Here is a 21,955-nt window from a genome sequence, read left to right on the forward strand (position 1 = left end):
AGACCGTAATTTCAGCAAGTGAAGCATTCGGAGGTAAACACAGATAAACGGAGTTTCCCACTTCAGATCTGGGTGATGCAGTACTTGTGCATGTCTCATTATCTAGTTTGAAACACTGAGCAGTGTTTGATATTGGTGTACACTCAGAGTTTATAGTATGCAGCAGGTGTAAGAAGTTGTGCCTGTAAGATGCTTTTACTTAAAGCATTCCTGATTCCACAACATCACTTTTTTTTCTAAACAGTTGCCTCTAGATCATAACACTGACTACCAGGTCAGACAAAACATTTTTTCCAGCTCAGGATCGTGGCTCTGATGGTGGCCAACTGCAGATATGAAAGGAAGACTGTAAGAACAGGGCAAACTTATGTGATATTACTAGTTTCCAACCATTTACAGCTGAGAGAATTTCTGAGATGGACAGGGTAGAAGAAGTGGGGAGAAGCGGGGAAAAGTTAGGGGCAAACAGGACGGATTACACCATGCCTTCTATTGTGGGAGGTTCAGGAGAGATATGAATCGTTTCATTATAATATGTAATATGTAGAATGTCTCACTTTTTCTTCAAACCCACAGAAGCTTCGTGCACTTCACCTTTTGCATAGACACCTTTTGGCCATGTGAGTCTGTTGGTTAGATTTAGTGGAGACAGGATTGGTAAGGTACCGTGCACATGCTGTAGTGAATCACTCTTTCCCCTACTTGAGATGCACGTGTTTTTTGCTGTCTCTGAAATACAGATATATTTCCTCGTCCTGCTGTTCGTAATGTCCTTGATGGGGTTCTTCATAATCAGTCTCTAATTTCTTAGCATTTGCAATAACAATGCATACTTATTTTCCATTGTCCTTGTTTGGTGACTGCTGTTTGTGATAAGGAACAGTAGATTGAAGAAGGAAGGTGCCTAATTTGACTGGTCTGGAAAAACAGACCACTGTTGTATCTCTGGAGAGGGATTGGCATGAAAGTCCTTGGATCACTGTAAAATAAAAGGCTCTGGGTGCCAGTCATATTCAGGTCGTCAGCGTAGAAATGGAGTCTTTCTGAATATTTTTTGCATTCATTTGAAAACATTAATTTAGCCATAGTGGGAGCAGGTTTGTGAACATCTTTCTGGGATCTGCCTGGTTAGAGTAAATAGGGGTAATACTATTTGATTACTCCATATACCCTAGTAATAAAGTTTATATTAATTACTAATGATTTATACTGCAGTATCAGCTACCAACCCAGTCAGGGACTGGGCCTTCATTCTGTGAGGCGCTGTATATGTAACTGCATGGACACACACATATGAAGCAAAAAGATTCTCCTTTCCTTGAAGGTCTCATAATCACAGTGTTTGGAGGTGAGTTTCACCTTCTTGTGAGCAGACCTTGAAAGGAGCTTAAAAGGGGTGGGCGCACAAACAATTCAGGTATCTCATTCTTTTTCACCCTGAACAGTATCAACATAAGAGAGCTTGCTGTAAGCTTATTCCACACTCATTTACAGCATTAACAACAGAAGAAAAACCCTTTTCTGGAACAGTCTTGACAAAAGCCTATATATGTGTGCAGATCTCCTGGCTCGCATGCCTTATACTGCAAACTCTTGTATCCCAAAACTTAGTCAGCTTCCAGTCCGAGTGATCACATTTTTGCCCTTCACTTTTGCCTAAGAGCGGTGTGATTTGTCTGATGTTTTAAAACATGAACTGCTTGGTTTCTAGATGAGGCAGAGCCACCAGATTCAGAGACACGTTGCTAATGTTTGCCCTGGAGCTAAGGAGTGTGTCGCCTCTCATATGCTCAACTGGGTCAGAGGAGAAAAGTAGTAACTTACCTCATAAGTATACAGAGCCATTGTATCTGTTTTATACATCTGTGGGAGAAACATTTCTCGAAAGAGCAGCAAGGGTTGCTTGTGTCTACTACTGTGAGCTATTATCTCTCTGTGTTTTCCAATTCATAAACCAGCTGGTGATCTGATTAGAAAGTTTCTGCCATGTAATAGCCTCTCCTTTGCTCCTGTTTCCATTAGCTTTAAATAATCCAGCAGGGCAGGCTAATGTTTTGTCCAGTGGACTGTGTCAGCTGTAGTTGGCAAAAAGCACATTAAGGGCCCTCTGGGCCCCTCTCACCTCTACCCACCATTTTGAAGCTAAGTGTTTCAGCATCTCCAGCTTGTGGGCCCCAGCACAGTTACAATGGTTGCACACGCGATAGCTTTGCTTTGGAGCCCCACTGCTGTGCAGAGCTATGGCGAGCCTGTGCTCAGGAACTCTGCACAGGAGCCCTAGGGAAGAGACAGTGACTGAAGCTTGGCCAGGCCACAGGAAGGCTCAGAGCATGTGCACTAATGTCAATCATCATGCCATATCACTGCAAAGGCAGTATAGTCTGAGCTGCTGCCACAGGAACCCATTCGGGGCCTTGAGCTTTGTGGAAGGATCCAGTGGACTGGATCCCTCCCTTTGTGGACTGTTTTATTACCTATCCCTCTTATTTCCTATGATTTTTACAAGTCAGGAGGATGGAACATTTACCCTACATGATGAATGAGGAAGGCAGCCTGTGTGCTTTCAGAGGAATACAGAGAGGCTGCTTTCCTGGTTGTCCTGGGGTCTGAAGCAGGGCACGATGACATCTCAGGCAGGAATGTTTTCACACAGGACTCCGAAGCCATTTGGATTTTTTGAAAGAAAATCTAATTTTGAGACTGCTCACATGGTGTCCTTCACTCAGGAAGGTGTCCTTCCTTCACTCAGGCCCAGCAAGCGCGAGCGCTCGTGGCAGGGAAACGTTATAGTTTCACATGAAGGGTGGTTTCTAAAGCGTGAAGAGTACTGAGGGATTTGGAAATGGGGCTGACACATAGGCAAATAAAAAAGTGAATTTCTTTCTTAAAGGACAGAGCGTAACAATTCTCTAACATTCATATTGATTGGTATTCAATTATCTTTGACTATTCTAGTGAGTAAAGAGGCTCAGATACCACTAGCTTACACACAAGCAGAGAGGAGGAGGAAAGATTTGTCTGGTTCACTGCCTCATTTTATGCCTTTGATTTGGGATACAGGTGTTGTTACATAGTGTCGATAGTTAAAAGACTCTGGACTCAGTGCACTACCCATACGTGTACCACTGACAACATGTACACATGCAAACTTGTTCCTAGAATTAGGAGAACCCTGAAGACTGAGGGAACTTTGGAGAATCAGTAAGTGGTAATTCCTGGTATGCTTTCAGGTGATAGTGTGACTTACAAGCAGGTGTAAAAACAAGCTGATGTTTGATGACATAAAAATGAAGCTGTTTGCAAATTTGCTTGTTAACGCCTTTTTAAGAGAGGACATTTCCAGGTTGGAATATTCAAATTAATGACAAGTTTAGAGGAGTTTAATTTGAAATGTGTTTTCTAGCTAGCATTTCTGTACAACGGAGATGCACAAAGCATGCTGAGACTTACGACTCTTTAAGAAAAAGAAATAGCCTGGCCTTATTTTAAGCAAAAATGTTAACAGACCAGAGAGCTGCACTCAGGCTGGATCTGCAATGATGCTGAGTACCCATAAATTACTTAAGAATTCGAAGGGTCAGGCCTTGCAGATGGAGAAAAAGAAGCCTTTGCTGCTCTACCCGTCTTTTGCTTGCGATGCTATAGTGATTTAGTACCTTCCTCCATATCACCTTTCCAGATGTGATTGCAATATTCTCCCATCTGTTTCTTTCCTTGGAGGTACACAGCTCTGCCTCACAAAAGATGACGCTCATGAGGAGGGAGTGATCTTCCGTTGATGCAGTGATAAGAATACTCTGGGCTTAATGGAAGATGTGAGACTAGTTTGCTGTAATAACTGCCAGCTTTGGCTTTAGCATTCTTTAAACTTAAGACTGTTCAAAGCTTTATTGGCAGGAGTCCTTTTCAGATTTTCATGGGAACAGATCTCTCAGCTAGCTACTGCATGCGCTTTCATTAGTCAATCAGAATGCTCCAGGTTGGAAAGACAAAGATAGGCACATGAACCTGTGTCTTGTTTTTAGAGTGCTCCCTGCAATTGTGCAATAGCTGGAGTCTGAGGGAGAATGCATTAATGTGTGAGGGAATTGGACGATGTGGGCATAGTTCAAGTGTCCATGCATATCTGATATTTTCTAAGGAAGACAGGGTGAACTCTTCTCTGGGCTTCCTAGCACACTGCTTACACAAAGACTTTTACGGCACATTAGGAATTTGATTGCATTTGTGGTCCCTCCAGAAACATAGACTGAGAATATCTGAGACATTTCTATCATGAACTCTTTTATAACAATGGTCCCTGACCTTAGTTTTGGCAGGTCTGGCTAATGTCTTCTTCTCAGCCCTGGCCTGCTGCCTCTAGGTTCAGCTGTCCTCTCTGCTGTTGTGCCATCTCCCTTATTATTGTTTCCTTTTTTCCCTCCTTGTCTCTGCTATTGCCTTCTTGAATCCCTTCCTTTTTCTGGACTGTGCACTCTGCTCTGTCTGCCTTTCTTGCTTGTCTCCATCCTGAGACACACCTCATATTTAGGAACCAACGAGCGAAACAATAATTTGCAAGACCACTGCAAGACCATATTCTTAGAAAGTTGCTGTTCCTCTTATCACTACTTGAAGGTATGTTTGGACTGTTTAGGAAAGCATAGCTTGTTTTATTAACCAAGAACTTTGCCTCTCAGCTGAGAGTAACTTTTGTGCTTTTCAGCCACAGGCAGTCTTCTCAGGTCCTTAAGTACTTAAATGCAGTAGATGTCCTGAATGCCATCAAGGGCGAAAAGTCAGGTGGAGCTTGCAAGTCCTTAAACAGAGGAAACGCCTTCTGCATCAGCCTTGCAGAGATGAATGAACAAATTATGTGAGTACGTAATAAGGACTACATAAGTACTACCTTTCTTTTTGTGGAAAGGTTTCTAGCAGTTGCTTCTTTAAAACTTTATACTTTTTCAACACTATATTTTGAAAAAGGTCTAGGGGATTGTTTGTTTTCTTTTGGTGAGCTGTGTTACAGTGAGGTTGCTGTCAGCAGAAAGGAAAGAGACTAAAACCAGCCCAACCTGATTAATTTTTAACCAAGAATTTACTAAAGACTTTGTACTCTCATGTCAAATGCCCAGTGAGGTCTAGCATTTCTGATGGAAGGAATAGGGATTTTCAGGAAGGCATACGTAAAACCCTGCTCATCGTAGTTCTTAAGTCACAAAGTTGTGTCCTGTACCCATAAATGAATCTCTCTCAAATACTTCTTTAAGGCAGGATTAAGATGCTGAAATCCATACTGCCATTCAGACTGGTCCTGCCCAAAACTGCAGGCTAGGAAGTCCCTCATTTGCTTTTTGGTGTCACAGTGCCATAGCACGTGTAACCGTATAGGACCCTGGTGTTCCTGTTTCGGGGGTGCAATGGTACATACTGTGTGAAATCCAAGTCCACTGAAGTCAGTGGGAATTTTTCCATTTTCTTTATGACCGTATGAGTGTCTTCTGTTACCACAGTTGATGCAATACCCATGGTACAATGATACAAACGTCACAATGTGGGTGCTTGACCCTATGGCATAAAACCAGACAGACAGTAACAGCCAGCCAAGGAAAATAAAGAATTGGCAGAAGATTAAGTTGCTAAAGATTTTTACAACTTTTTAAAATTGTTCTGAATGCACGCAAATTTCTGTTCTTGCTGTTAATTTGCTATGAAGAAGAATCAGTACATTTTTTTTCAAGTAGTGAGGTACATTTCAATTATAGCAGAAGCCCAAAGTGAATGCTTCTCCCACAGCAAGAGTAGACCTCAGTGCTTTTTTATTTAGTACTGTAGAAATACACATTTTGTAAAGAGCTCCTGTAAGATTCACCCTGTGAGGTCTATATTGGGTTAGCTGTCAGCTATGTCTGTAGGCACACTGCTCCCTGTGGGCCGAGCCCCTCTGAAACACAAGGGGCCAGCCAAAAGCAAACGCTTCAGATGTAAATAGGTTTTAGACTATCTGAATATGACTCTGCATCAGATAGAGCAGATATTCCACCCAGTGTCTGTGGAGATGAGCACCAGCTGAAAATCAGCACAGAGCAGAAGGGACATTTCAAGCTGCATGTGATGAATGTCACAAGCTCAGTCCCTCAGTGCTGTTCCACAAAACCCCAACAGCTGTATTTAAATAATCCTGAAATACTGTCTTGGTAAAAAGTCGCACTCTCGCTACCAGCTGTGAAGAGGGTAGGGAGCAGTGGGTATTAACTGAACCTTTTCCTCCACCCTCTCATGACAAATAGCATTGACAGCACGTGCTGAAGCCACTCAGAAGGTGGCAGAGTTCCCGGTGAAGCGTGTGCTCCCCTGCTAGGCCAGACAATGTTTTGCCTGCGGCCTTAGCAGCAGTACCAGCCTTTTCATGCTCTCGGTTCTAGTTGGAAAGAGTTAGTTAGTTATAGAAAGCAAAGGTGAGGTCTCTTATGTCAATCTCTTCCCTGTAAATTAACGGCTTTTCAAGGAACTTTTAGCAGCACCATATCCCGCAAGTGGCAACGCGGTTGCCGCTTCTGGCTTTGTTAGGGGAATGGAAAAATCAGAAGTCCCCCATGCCATTCAGGAAAGGAAAAAGGAAACAACATTAAGCTGAATTTAACAGGCCTGTGAACAAAGCACAGAACTGCCACCCATACCTGTTCTATGAATATTTGCAGTATTCATTGCCTTGAACCAGAACTGCGCAAATCTAGCTGTGTTCTGATATTTGTCCCAGTACCAAAACCATTCCTGGAATAAACCTGATAAAATGCAACGTGGTAGAAGACGAAACAGCCTCCCTCTGCCTGGAGTGTTATCAAGAGGCTGAAACCAGACTGTAGAGTGGTTTTATTGCTAAGTGACCTGCCTTTGGGTTTCTCCTTAAAACTCCTGGAACTGTTGCAAAACTGGAACAGGTTACAGACATTTCTGTCTGACTGCTTTAGGTACTGCATTTTCACTGCTACCTGTGTGGTCCTTTGTACATTGAGTTTAGTGACTATATGGCTGTTTTATGCCAGAATCAGGAAGACCGGACACAACCATGCACTGCGCACAAATAGTGCAGCTAGCGCTGTTAGTCGTACATTTGACGCTAAGGGGAGCTCTTGTAACAGAGAAGAGAAATAGGCTGTGACCCTCTTCTGAACAGTGAGGAGGAAAGACAGTGTAGTGTACGGCTGGTAGTGGCATTAGGTTAGGCTCATGGCCTTATTTTGCAAAACCTAAGTATTTGTCTGATCTGGTGGAAAAGGGCTCTTTTCAAGCAGACAGCTGAAGTTCACACAGTCAGTGAAACAACAGGATATGCCTGTATCTCCCTGAGCTCCTGCTTGTCAGGCTGAAGAATTTTTTTTTCTTTTTTTGAGTATTCCTAATCTTTTAGATTTCAGTCACAATTCTACTGGCTAAAAATTAGCTCAGACTGCTTTGACTCCTTGCTTTATGCCTGGTCTAAAGAACTGGGTACATACCATAGAGATTCTTGCCTTCAGATGAACTAAAAAAAAAAAAAAAACTCATGTATATATTACACCTGTATTATTAACAGAGGAAACAAAATATTTTCATTTTACTCATCCTCTTCCATCTTCCTAAGACAGGATAAAAGAGAGCTGTAAGACAAGCTTCATTTTTGGGGAGTTGGAGAGACACTGTCAGGGAGCAGTGACAGCTGGCTGCTCCCTAAAGAAAGGGAGCCAGGAGCCAAGGGTGACCCCACCGCAAACAGTGTCCTCGCCAACAGAGCACAGTCCCACAAAGTGCAAACACAGTGGGCAGAGCCAGGTGCTGGTAACAGGGTTCAGTAACAGCCCCAGAAAAGCAAGGGATCAACAGGGCCAGGGCCCAACCGGAGAGTCCCGTCAGGAGCAAAGGAGACACAGCCAGGCACAACACTAGAGATGAAGCTGTAGCATGTGTCCAAAGCCCATCCAGGAGACAGGAACAAAGACAGGCCTAGGGACAAGCTACAACATACAGCCAGGGGTCCATCCAGGAGATGGAACTGGGGGAGGGATGTGGCACAGGGGACTTGGAGCTGGGTCACGATCACAACAGGGACAGGGGACTTGGAGTCAGGAGAGGGTGTTTCAGGCTGTCCCTGAGAAGCCCTGAAGGCCCAGCAGGCTTGGGAGGGAGCCAGAGGCTGGGTAGGGGGTTGACACAGGGGAGAGCAGAGCCCAGGGCCAGGCCTGTTGCTCAGGGGGCAAGGTCCTGCATTCACTGCAGAAAGGCCACCAAGACAGCAGGTAAAGAATACTCAGCCCTGATGAGTTCATAAGAGCTGCCTTCATGTTGAGATGTATAAGATAAATAGCGTAATGATAAATTGAGGATCATGGATCCTTCAGAGTCATGGTGAAGTAGAGAAAAAAAAATCATCAGCTGGGTTTTCTGTTAAGTTTAGTTCTAGTGATGATAGTGGAAACTGATTATTGATCACCACTGATTTGAATTTTTCTTACGGCATAACAGGGTCTTTCAGAGTATTATACCTGCACAGGAGCCTTCTCCTGGCTGCAGCGTGAATGACAGAAATTGTTAAATTGTTTCCTCATTTACAGCCAAAAGATAGGTTGCTTAATACTTTCCATTTGCTTTTAACGTGAGAACAACACAATTTATGAAAAGCAAAGTTGAATGCTTTTTGAAAGAGAAGCACTTAGTACTTTCACAGAAGGCAATTATTTTAATTGAAGTACCTTTGCACCCTCCTTCCAGTGTCTGGGGAAGTTGGGACAGAGGGTAGCACTCTCATTTATATACAGGATCTGAGCAAGATATTAACTGGTTTACCTCCAGGTATGGAAGATCTCGTTTGTTGCTCAGTTGCTACGTTTGCATAAGAGGCTGACTCAAGCTTGAGAGGAAAAGAGGAGAACAAACTTTTCTTCTTATTTTGGCTGCAAACATCCCCAATCTCTGTTATCTTGTAGGTTATGGTACCCTGATTAGCCCAGTAGTACCTCCCTCCCCTGACTATTCAGGTTGTTGAGGAAGATGCTGCTCAAGATAAGAAAGGGTATCACTATCTGGACCCAAGATTTATATCAGTGAAAGACAAGGCTAGAGTCTTTAATCAACAAGGTGCTATGGTTTCTTGTTTAATTAGTCCTGCCTTCATCACAGCTTTGTCTCTGCCATTTTCCTAGGGGTCTTATAACTCATGTTGTGGCAGGTGGAACTGTGTGATCTGACAAGTACTGTGGTAGCAGACAGGGAGATAATGATTTGTGCATGAAAACCCAGCTATTTCTCCTAGCAAATAGGAATTTCATCTTTGAGTAAAGTTGCTTGCATCCCTCCGTTTTTCAGGCCAAAAAGGACTTGGAACATTTGTAGCTGCTTGCTGTTTCCCTATCAAGCATCTCTTCATAAGTGTTATGCTCAGACTGTTCAAGGGTGGTGCAACTCAGCCAGCCTGATACAAAAATGGTAATGAATTTAGGATACCTATTAAATGATGCAAGACACACTGTTGTGCTATGACACTGGTCAACTTTATCCAAAAACACAGCCAGAAAATAACTATGAGCAACTGACTGGATTTTAGATTCAGTAATGTGCTAAAATAGATTAAAATTCCAAAATAATTGTAGTAATATTGGCAGATTCATACTAGACATAATAAGAATAGGCCCTTTGTTACCTGGGGGCTGTACCAAGCCTACCAAACAAATGTCCAAATTGGACCTCGTTAGTTTTCACTCCAGTGATTGCACCAAGAGAAAAGCAAATAGATGATGGTAGGGAAAACCTTTACCAAGGATCTCTCTCTTAATCTCTCTCTCTCTCTCTCTTTCTTTTTTTTTTTTTCTCAAAAAAAAAAAAAGGATTCATACCCATACCTAATCATAGTTTCTCCAAGGATCTTTTTAAAAATGAAACTCTGATTTGTTTAAAGTACCTTTCTCCTGCTTCTGACACCTGTTTCCATGAGAACAGGAGCAGCAGCTAGAAATCACGCCATCAGAGTTCTTGTTGGTTGCAGAAAACTGCAAGCAGAGCACATATAGGCATTAGGACCAGTCAGCATAGTGTTATCAGGAAAACACTATCAGTTTATTGTGTATTAAAATCCCTTAATATACTTCAGAAGAACTGCTTACAGCTGATGTTATTGTCATTTTTTAACAAAAAAGATTTTTAGAAGTAATTTTCAAATTAAAACAAAAATTACTAATCAGGAATAAACTTTGCTTTGGAAAACTGCACCACTCAGGCAGCCAATAACATGAGGCTAAACTTTAAAAAGAAGTGTTGAATGCAACTGCTTTATATCTCATCTCTTCCTTAATGATATTCCATTGCATATAATTTTAATATGTGATAGCAAAATTTCTTTTTATGAGTTGCTGAATCATATGCTTACTTTGCATAAGTTGCAAAGAACAGTCTTAGTCTTTTATCTGATCTGCTCAAATATTCTCTTGGACCAGAGGAGTTTTGTAATGGAAATTCAAGCACACGTTTCCTACTTTGTTGGGTAATAACTGTAAAATCTGGGAAGAGATATCTTCTTATAAAGGACGACACCATGGTTTTCTCTTCATTAGTATGAATGATGAAGGAGTGGAAGCCAGTGGTGAACTTTCTCCCAAGGAACATAATCACTACGCATGATGATTATTACATTTCTGTTGAAATTTTCTTTCACATGTCTTTCATGTAAGATGGAGGTGTGGCCACTCTGCAGTCATATTTTTAAAAAAGCTGTTTCAGTCATGGGCAGAAAACAACCCTAAAGTGCAGGCAGAATCCCAGTGACTGCAATTGCCTATGGGTACACGTGAAACTTCTGTATCAGAATCTGAAGCCATCAAAATTTGCCTGATTTCAAGTTTCATTAGGAAATACAAATTCCTAAATAGTCTGCAAAATCTCTGTGAATGTTTGCAAAACTTGCTGATCTGAGTAGCCCTGGACTAAGTATGACAGCTCCCTCCTCCTTCCACAAATTGACTTTTTTTTCTCCTAATAAATATAGAACCTTTCCTTCATCCAGAAAGTGGATAAAAAAACATAATTTGTGAATCACAGAATCACAGAATCACAGAATCGTTTAGGTTGGAAGGGACCTCTGGAGATCATCTAGTCCAACCTCCCTGCTTAAGCAGGGTCACCTAGAGCATATTGCCCAGGATCACATCCAGACGGCTTTTGAACATCTCCAGGGAAGGAGACTCCACTACCTCTCTGGGCAACCTGTTCCAATGCTCTGTCACCCTCACAGTGAAGAAGTTTTTTCTCAGGTTCAGATGGAACTTCCTGTGGTTCAGTTTCTGCCCATTGCCTCTTGTCCTGTTGCTGGGCACCACGGAGAAGAGACTGGCCTCATCCTCTTGACACTCCCCCTTCAGATACTGCAGAAGCATATAAATTGCCATGTGTTGTGGGCAAAACCCTCTTGACTTGGGGAATTTTACTTAATTTATTGGCAAATAACATCAACGTACTGATTCAGGTATTGAGAGACAAAGAAGCCGTAGAAAACTCTGCCTCAGCGTGGGCCCCCCACGGGCCACAGTGCCCTCAAGGGTGTCCCTTCCCTGGTGTGGGTCCCCTGCGGGCAGCAGTTCCTTGGGTGGATGTGCCTCCTCCTGTGTCTCTTGTTACTGCAGCTGCTGCCTTTTCTTAAATATTTTTGAGCAGAAGTGCCATGTGCTCCTCTGGTTGAAGTTTTGGCATGTGAGGGGCTGTTTTCATCCATATCAGAGCCAGCTGGAACTGTCTGTGACTGGCACAGGGCAGTTCATGGCCTCTTCCCGCACAGATCACCTCTGCAGCCGCCACTACCCAAACCCTGCCATTTATGCCCCATAAACCACATAGGTTAGAATGAAGTTCTACTTTGAACAAAACTTATCTCTAGCAGTGGTCAGTAGCAGATACTCAGAGAAGAGTATAAGGGTCATGTATAGAGTGAAACTTCCTTGATAACGCCTACCCCGTTTCTGGCAATTGGTAATTTAGGTTCCGATTTGTAGTATAAAAACCTTTTTCCTGTATCTCGATGCAGGGACATAAATGTGCAGTCTGCTTTTTAAGCCTGTTCTGCAGTAAGCTGTTGCATGCCACATCCAAAAGTATTTAGTTAACTGATCTAAAGCTATCTAATGGCAACTTTTTTCTTTTCTTTCTAAAGGAAAAACCCACAAGAAAACAAGGAACAAAGCCTGGAGGCTGCGGGTAACTCCTGTGCATGTTGCTTTTGCAGAGAGAGGTTGGACAGCTTGTAATTGATGCAATTTGTTGCAATAACAAAATGTTCCTGACCTTTTGTTGATCACAAAGCATACTTTTAGTATGTCAAGTAAAATCAAATATTGTTCCTTTTCCCCTCCTGCTAGTTCTCAAGGATGGTGTTATATACTAGGCTGGTTAATAAGAAATTTGAACTAAGTAGTTCAGAACAGAATGTTATAGTTGAAGACCTTAATGGCCACCAAACTGCTGCCTCAATTCTCCTTGTTCAGTATTTTCTGTGTTTACTCGGAGAAAAGCAAGTGGAACATGTATGTATGCATATGAGCATGACATTGAAGAACATAACATTTTAATGGAGGGCTTTTTTTGCAAAATAAGGACATTAAAATGGTTCACAGCCAATTTATGTTAATTGCCAGACAGTTCCTGCAACAAATACCAATGGCCCTGTCAGTAAATGATACTGCCACTGCAAGAATTAATCACTTTCTTCTGCTTATTGGCACCTGGAGGTTTTAGCTGAGCAAAGCATAACTTTGCAAGATAGAAAGCAAAGGACAAAGTCTTCAATTTTAATAGAAGAGAGCTTGGCAAGGGGCAGAAGTCAGAGGAGAGAGGAGTGGAAAGAACAAACAGTGCCTCATGGTGGAGGTCATTCCCACTCTGTGCTCTCTTCCCAGCTGGGAGATCAACACAATGATAAGTTTTATCACAGGATCCAGCTTTTCTGCAGTGACCATATGCCTCCTGTGTAGTCCTCACACCAAAATGAGGAGATAGCTATGAGCAAGCGGAAACAGCTTTATTTCAAATGTAAATTCTTTAGCTTGACCCCAAACCTGGCCAATGATTACACGGAGAACTAAACAATTGATTAACTTGCACTTGCAGTGTGCTCTAAGGAAGTCACTGTTTAAATTCAGTGGATTTGGGGAGAACTGTACTTTTGTAGTGCTGTAATGTTGGAGAGGCACTGAACATCTCAATTTTGTCTAAAAGTTCTTTCAGACCACTTGACTTCAGCCACTATAGAAATTATTTTAAAAGCTACTGAGTTTTGTAGCTGTCATGTATAATCGTGGTATGATTTTGCTGCTAGTTTTTGCAGTTAGCCTCACACAAAATGTAGTAATATCCAACAGAAAAAAAAAATTTCATTTCTGAGCTGCCTTTTCCTCCCGGGTTATAGATATTGAGCGAAGTTGACCATGAGAAGGTGAAATTGAGGATGCTGAGAGGAGGGAACCCTTGTCCCTGCATATAGCAGGATCATAGCTCTGGACTTTGGCAGGACTTTGGCCTGTTCAGGGAGCTGCTTGGAAAAATCCCATAGGATGTGGTCCTGGAAAAGAGAGGGGTCCAGGAGAGCTGATTGATTTTCAAAGATCTCCTCCTCCAAACTCAAAAATGGTGGATCCCAACAAGCAGGAAATCAAGCAAAGGCTGCATGAGTCCTGCATGGATGATCAAGGAGCTCCTGACTGAACTCGAACATAAAAAGGAGTGTACAAGAGGGACGGGACAAGCAGGGACAGAAGACCCAGGAGGAATATAGAGACACTATCTAAGCATGTAGGGATGGGGATAAGAGAGCTAAAGCCCGTCTGGAGTTGAAACTGGTGAGGGACATGAAGGGCAAAAAGAAAGCCTTTGACAAGTACATAAGCAGCAAAAGGAAGACTAAGGAAAATGTGGGCCTACTTCTAAATGGGGCAGGGGCCACATTTTGGCCTGAACAGGCCAAAGTCTGCTCTCCTGAAATCCAGGCTTGCGGTCCTGCTTTTTGCCCTGCTCTCTTCTCACAGGATCCTGAACTCCACCATCTTGTGGTCACTGTAGCCAATGCTGCCCCACCTTTCAAACCTCTGATCAGTTCTTCCTTGTTTGTGAGTATGAGGTCCAGCAGAGTGCCTCTCCTTGTTGGGTCCTTGGTCACCTGTGTTAGGAAGTGAGGATGATCAAACACTGGAACAGATTGCCCAAAGAGATTTTGAAGTCTCCATCCTTGGAGATGCTCAAAACCCGACTGGACGTGGCCCTGAGCGACCTCTTTAGCTGAGCCTGCTTTAAGCAGGGCGGTTGGGCTCAACCATTCTGTGATTCTGTCTCTTGCATGTACAGGTATGTATTCTTCTTTTCTATCACCTTATTTCTAAGGTGCAGTATCTCCAAAGCCAGCTGTTAACCAAAAATTTACCTTTGCAAAGGATGAAGTCAGAGTTAGAAATCTACAAAAAAAAGATCATTCTGCATAGTCTTCTCACATTCAGTCCTTGAAAGCTTATGTCAAGTAGCCTCTGAAATCACTGCCTCTGTAGAGGCCACTGTAGAGGCAAAGTCAATTATCAGTATTTATATACTTGGTGGGGAGAACTAGGTAAAACAGTCTGAGAATTGAAAAACTGTCTGAAGTAGAATTCCAAATCCTTTCCAAAGTGTTAGTTTCACAGCTATTACAGTTGTTAACAATTTGACTGTGATGGTATAACACATGCTTCTCTAAATGAAAGGGAAACATGATAGCCTGTCTGTCCCAGCAGGGACACCCATGATGCATCGTTGCCAGGAGTTAGGAGAGAGTTCAGGAATCGCTTGGCCACAGCATGCCTACGTTATGGGACTGCTTGTAATTACGCAGGGATGTGCAGGGTAATAGGACTTGGAATATTGTAACACCTGGCGAACACAAGATATGGATCACCCAGGCTTTTGCTATGATTAGTGCCCAGTTATGAGCTTCTATCTAGTGCTGTGAGCATTAATTATAGATGGGTGATATTTTTATTCTTTCCTGATAGACAGTGTCACAGTGCCATTAAGCAGGATCCAGTGTAGTTTCAGAGTAGGTGAGGGTGGGTTGGAGAGTCGCAGAATAACAGAATGGTTGAAGTTGGAAGGGACCTCTGGAGATCATCTAGTCCAACCCCCCTGCTCAAGCAGGGTCCTCTAGACCACATTAGATTGTGTCAGGACGGCTCTTGAGCGTCTCTGGGGAAGGAGACTCCGTAACCTCTCTGGGCAGCCTGTTCCAGTGCTCTGTCACTCTCACAATAAAGAAGTTTTTCCTCACGTTCAGACGGAATTTCATGTGTTCCAGTTTTCCTATCGTCCTATCACTGCACACTACGGAGAAGAGTCTGGTCCCATCCTCTTGATATTTTCCTTTCAGTTACTTGTACACATTGATCAGATGCCCCATTAGTTTTCTCTTCTCCAGGCTAAACAGACCCAGTTCCCTCAGCCTTTCCTCATAGGAGAGATGCTCCAGTCCCCTCATCATCTTTGTAGCCCTTCGTTGGACTCGTTCCAGGAGCTCCATGTCTTTCTTGTACTGGGGAGCCCAGCACTGGACACAGTACTCCAGGTGAGGCCTCACCAGGGCTGAGGAGAGGGGCAGGATCACCTCCCTCCACCTGCTGGCAACACTCTGCCTAATACAACCCGGGATACCATTGGCCTTCTTGGCCACAAGGGCACATTGCTGCCTCATGTTTAACTTGTTGTCCACCTGCACTCCCAGGTCCTTCTCTGCAGAGCTGCTTTCCAGCAGGTCAGCCCCCAGCCTGTACTGGTGCCTGGGGTTATTCCTCCCCAGGTGCAGGACCTTGCACTTGCCTTTGTTGAACTCCATGAGGTTCCTCTCCGCCCACCTCTCCAGCTTGTCCAGGTCCCTCTGAATGGCAGCACAGCCTTCTGCTGTGTCAGCTTCTCCCCCCAGTTTAGTATCATCAGCAACCTTGCTGAGGGTGCACTCTGTGCCTTCCTCCAGGTCATTGATGAATATATTGAACAAGAGTGGACCCAGGACTGACCCCCGGGGGACACCGCTAGCCACAGGCCTCCATCTTGACTCTGCGCCACTGACCACAACCCTCGGAGCTCAGCCATCTAGCCAGTTCTCAATCCACCTCACCGGCCACTCATCTAACCCCCACTTCCTGAGTTTACCTGGGAGGATGTGATGGGAGACAGTGTCCAAAGCCTTGCTGAAGTCCAGGTAGACAACATCCACTGCTCTGCCCTCATCTGCCCAGCCAGTCATTCCGTCATAGAAGGCTATCAGATTGGTCAAGCATGATTTCCCTTTGGTGAATGCATGCTGACTACTCCTGATCACCTTCTTGTCCTCCAGATGCTTAGTGATGACCTCCAGGAGGAGCTGTTCCATCACCTTTCCCGGGATGGAGGTGAGGCTGACAGGCCTGTAGTTTCCTGGCTCCTCCTTCTCGCCCTTTTGGAAGACTGGGGTGACATTGGCTTCCTTCCAGTCCTCAGGCACCTCTCCTGATCTCCAGGACCTTTCCAAGATGATGGAGAGTGACCTAGGCCTGGCCTGGCCATTCTTAGTAGGAGTCTGGGGCTCCACCTGGAGACTTAATTCTGTGTTGGAGGTTGCACCATAAAATAGGAATAGGGGCACTGGCACTGTTTCCACAAGCTACTTGTGGTACAGAATTCTTTACATGATCACAACCTCTCTTGTTGCCCTCCCCACCCCTGGAGTGGTGGGTCAGCACAGATAATGCTGGCATCATCTGAAGAGGAGGCTAGATGAAGGGACAGTAGGACTGAGTAGTACTGAACAGAGTCAGGCTAAGCTATGGAGAGCAGCACAGATGGTACACAAGGATACTCTTAGAAATACCCTCACAGTATGGACATGTCATAATTTTTGGTATTAATTGCCCTCATGTGCATTTAAGAATGATGATGCTATTAAAATATCAGTGGATTGCCTCTCAGTAGTAGAAATGCGAGTTGTATGTGAACAATGTAATTTACAGCTTTCTCTGAGGAGACTTAAACAACACAGTTAAAACCTTGATGCTGCACTGAAGCCATGTCTCGACAAGCATTTTCAAATACATTAATGAAAAAATAACTATTGTGGGCTGTTATATGTAGTTCTATGTCCAATATGCCAAAATGGCTTTGTGACAATCTGTCTGGAAGGATGTTCTAGCCCTCATGTATAGGCTATGCTGTAGTTTGTTTTAAACAAAGGTAACTATTCCTTGAAAAGTTTTCCTAACTTAAAGCAGCTTTCCTACCCCTGAGAAGCCAAGAAATATCCAAGAGATATGTGCAGTGTTAACCTTTTTGATATTTGCTTATCCCTAGATACCATTGTCAGCCAGTTTTGTTCTGAGGAGTGCTTATTAATATTTTTTCAGGATGTCTCTATAGAGAGAAGGAAGAGCAGAAAGATCTAGAAAAGAAGCCAAGAGGCCAGAGCCAGGTTATCCTCCTGTATGACTAAATAGCAAGAGGATCTGCTGGGATTTCTACTAATAAAGGTGAGGGTATTTTACTCCCTCTTTATTTGCGGAGGTTTTGAGGGGAGTAATCACAATCACTTGCCATGATACGGTTTTCATGGCTACACTCCTCTGCTACCAAAGCAAAGAATCTTCTGTCTGTTATTTCCCATATTTAAGATATAACCAAATGACCCTCTTTCCAGAAAGGACACTCACTTTTGCTGTTATCTCTAATCAGATCCACTGACTTTTTTAAAAGACGGTGAGGGGGCTGTTGTGCCCTACTCAGCAATTCCAGCATGTGCGGAGCATATTTCTGTGTCATAGGATGCAATTGATCTTCGGCTGAAACAATATGCCTTCAGACTGGCGAGGACTGAGCGTATGCTCTCTGCTGTGCGGATGTGAAGTCTAGTGGCTTAGCTAAAAGTTACCCCTTCCCAGGTGAGATGTGATGTGCAGCTGTGAGTGATGTTCAGGTCAAGTCACAGGTGAGTTTAAACTCATGTATTCCAGCTTTGTACTGAAGAAGGATAAACATATCCATAGTTAGTAACAGCTAAATGAAGGTTTAAAAAGATGCTCCTAATCACCTCTCAACTGTTATTACCAACCTGCACCTGAGACCAATACTTACTAAAAGAGCACAAGTGGGCTTAGCTGTGAGCTACTGCAGCACATCTGTGTGCACAAGCAACGTATCAGCAGACATGCTGTGTCTGGGACCCCTAAGAGATGTGACCCACTAGAGTCAGCAGCTCCTCTGAAAGGAACTAGTAGTACTTCCTCTAAAGATTTGAAATCACTTCTCTCTCTTCATTCTTGCCTGAGAAGGTAGACTCTAGCTAAATAAGATAGTAATAGGGCACTGCTGGCACAGTGTCTGTGATACATGTTGTTATGCTGAAAGAAAAGGTTCTAGGGAGGCATGCTGCTTTCTTTGAAGCGTTAGGTATTTGGGTTGCTCACTGTAACTAACATGTTCCTGTGCAGTGATTTTTAGCTGATGAAGTGTCCCTAGAAGGAACGCCCTTACCAGCTGTTCCAGGTCACAGTAACCAAAGGTGTCTCAGAGGTGCAAAATGACTTCTTTATTGACTCACCATTCATTTGGTAAGTCCATAAATACATTAGTGATTAGAAAAGTTTGTGTAAATAATGAAATATGTTTGCTATTGAATGAGACTGGTGCTCCCATATTGCATTATTAACTCTTTGTTACTGCTTTCATTCCCTGGCTTGAGCTGAAAGTGTGATATGTGTCACACATGTAAGCACTTTTCTTGGGTACCTGCTTTGAAGAACATTGACTGCAGAGGAGAAGCACTGCGCTCTTGAAAAAGCACTGACTCCTCAGGAAATGAAGTTTAAAATTAGCAGGGAAACTAGAGTCACTTTCCTTTGAGAAATATAGAAGAGGGAACAAACAGCAGCAGCTGGTTTCATTGAACCAAGTGATACCAAGAAAAGGTGGGGAATACGTCTGTCTCTTCTGGCAGCTATCAGTTGGCTACCATCACTGTGAAGAGCCATGTTATCTAGCGAAGAAGAACAGCAAAGTGCCCTTTTTACCTTGTGAGAAAAGCAGCACTGCTTTATTGTCCTGCAAACTGTTACCTGTTGACAGCAGGGCATAATAATTGCTGTTCTCGTGTTCAACAGCTGGTCACTTTCCTTTGTTGCTGAACTTTAGCACACGGGCATTTACTGGTTATGAGGTTATGGGGGTACTAAACAACGCAGGTGAGTCTTGAAACAGATTCTGCAGTAATGAGGGCAAAGTACAGGTGCCATCAGACACGAGCAGAACATTTTAGTTTTGGCCATATTTAAAAAAAAACAAAAGGTATTGAAATGTATAGTGTTAAAGATTCTCTTCTCTGTCTGGAGATGAACAACTCACAAGGAAAAGGAATGCCTTCTTATGAAAAGGGTATTAGGGAATACTGACGTTCTACAGGTGTCATAATGGGATTTAGGAGAATGCAGCAAAGGCACGATGTTTCTCTTAGAAAACAGTAGCAACAGAGATCTGTTGTTTAAGTAGGCAGGAAAAAAAATGTTTGAAGTTTTTTCTGAGTAAAGTTGGTGCTCGTCCAGTCTGACCATCTCCATAGTTCCAGAAATAATGCCTTGATAGAATCTGTATCCTCTTGAAAGAGATGAGGCTGTACTGACCATGCAGAATACTGAAAGGGACAATATTTTCCTAAAGACGTCCAGAATATTTGCCAAGGTCTAATTCCACATAAAGAAGAAAAAAGTCTGAGTGAAAACTCTTCTCGCCTCCAAGGTTAAGGCTAAAACTACCCAGAGCCTATCTCAACTGGCTGCACTCCTGAGCAACAGCTGCATGACTGACTGAGACACAAGCAGCCCGTAAAAAGATATAACATATCTTTGGCAATGAAAATTCCTGAAATGTGCAAACAAGGGTCTGTCTAAACTGTAATGTAAATGGCCATTTGCTCTGGGACTTACTGTAACTCCTTAAGTGTAGAGCTTTGTATCTTTCGTTTTAACACTGCGTACATTGCTTTTCATTAAATTCCGCAGTATAAATTATGTCCAGGAGGAGGTTTTGTAGTGCTGCAGGGACATCAATTGGTGAAATACGGCATACAGAATTGCATGCATGTCTTCAAGAAAGTGAGTGGTGTGGGTTTTTTTTTTGTTGTTGTTTTTTTTTCCTACTACCTGCTTCACTTTAGCATCATGAAAATTCTTAGGCATTTGGGCAGATTTAGACTGCCTTTTAGCTCTATGCCCTTGAGGAAAAACTAAAGGGAAAGTTTGAGTGGAATATGTGAGGTTTACTTCAGTGAAGCTTTCCTCCTTTTCAGGCTTCCCTAACGCCTGCTACCGCACTTATGTTGTTTGCTTTTTCTCTACACGCAAGATTCCGATTGAACGTAATGACTTTGCATTGATGTGGCAGACCTCCCTGCTGCTTTCCAGTCTTGCTGATAGATCTGAAAGCAGTATATTCTACATAATGTATGAATATATTGAAAAATGCTTATTTTCCAAGTGTCTGTTTTATACTTTTTTTGGACTAAACCGAAGTGACAACGGGCTAAGTTATCTATAGTGAATCTTCACAGATCATGAAGGAAAGGTAACATGGATGAATCTTTCCTGAAGAACTCTGGGTAAAATTATTACAATAAAACAGTGTTATTTGGACATCGGTATTTTAGAAATATTACCAAAAAAAAGGTCAAACCAATGCAATTTATAGCAAAGTGGTAATAGAAAATTTCCACAGCCATTTACAGCCTCTACCAAATATTTTTGTATAAGTTGGTTGTGTTATGGGAAGAGGTCTCATTTTAAAGATATTCTCTAAGGATATTCTCTATTCATTGGCAGATACTTGTAGCAGACAGAGAAGTGAGAGAATGTTTTTTTCGGGGAATGAGAAGTTAAACTTTCTCTAGTTTGAGCTCCTTTTAGTGCAGATCGATCGTAGAGTCCCTTTCTGCTGTCTTTGATAACTGAGCCCAAACTTGGCTATGGGTTCATCAAGCCAAATAGTTCAAGCCAGCTGTGTCCATCCTGTCCCTTGACTGATGTCTACCTTGTATTTTGGTAGGAGCACATCAGACTAACCTGATATTCCGTACTGCCTTCTTCTGTGCACGGGCTGGGTAGTCCTTGGGTAGTCCTTGCAAGCCTCATAACTGTCTCCTAAACTTACTGCACAAGCAGGCTGTTTCTCCCTGGTGGGTAACCCCTGTGAGGCTTGGGCCAGTGAGGAAGTGGAAAGCTGAAAAGTTCCTTAGGCCTTACTCTAGCCTCGTTCCAAAGGCGTTACAGATACTTTGGTTGGAAGGCTGCTTACTCCTTTCTGCAGTCTGATGCTATGCATGAAGCAGGCCTGCTTCCTGAGAAAGAATGGTAATCATCGCGACCCTTGTAGCAGCAAAACGCACCACAGACTCGAGTGATAATACACGTGTCTCAGTAGTCATAGCTGTTGCTCCCACTTGTGATTGTCTTAATTCTCCCATTTTACTCTTCTTTGGGAAGTCATTACATCTTCTTGCTCCTACCTACAAGTCAGGAAACTTCCTTTCTCTCCCTTTCTACCATCAGTCTTTCCCCGTCTGTTACTTTTCTGTAATCTCCTGAATGACCTTATTCCATTTCCTTGTTGTTTTTGGACTAAAAACATCTTGTAGAATGAGAGCACAGGATCAGACTTGCCAGTACAAATCTTATGTTTGCTCTCAAAATAACTTTTCCCTTATATGATGGCAGTGATTGTCTGGTGACCTGTCCAATTTGCTGAAATACTTCATATGCTAGTACAATGTCCCTATTCTGGACTTGGGTCCTCCCTTCACTGGAGATGAGGCAAGGTGAAATAAAGCTGATGACCAGAGAGAGTCAAAGTGCTATGGACACCCACGTATAAGCTGAAAACAGCGAAAGTTTAGAGGATTGATTTTAGGAAAAAAAGTACTCTAGTGAACTGA

The 21,955-nt window shown here is 43.0% G+C and overlaps 1 protein-coding gene across 3 annotated transcripts in view; it reads left to right on the forward strand.

Annotated features, from left to right (window-relative positions):
• ESR2 (estrogen receptor 2) overlaps positions 1–21,955 on the forward strand; it is a 91,761-nt gene that overhangs the window by 4,825 nt on the left and 64,981 nt on the right. For all 3 annotated transcript variants that reach the window (XM_068947329.1, XM_068947330.1, XM_068947331.1), the window contains exons 3-8: positions 4,706–4,855; positions 9,322–9,441; positions 12,152–15,577; positions 15,983–16,210; positions 17,388–17,510; positions 17,802–18,587. The gene's annotated coding sequence lies outside the window, so the exon portion shown is untranslated. The remainder of the gene's footprint in view (positions 1–4,705; positions 4,856–9,321; positions 9,442–12,151; positions 15,578–15,982; positions 16,211–17,387; positions 17,511–17,801; positions 18,588–21,955) is intronic.

Source organism: Struthio camelus, chromosome 5 (assembly GCF_040807025.1).
Source record: "Struthio camelus isolate bStrCam1 chromosome 5, bStrCam1.hap1, whole genome shotgun sequence".
In the NCBI taxonomy this organism is placed as follows: Eukaryota; Metazoa; Chordata; class Aves; order Struthioniformes; family Struthionidae; genus Struthio; species Struthio camelus.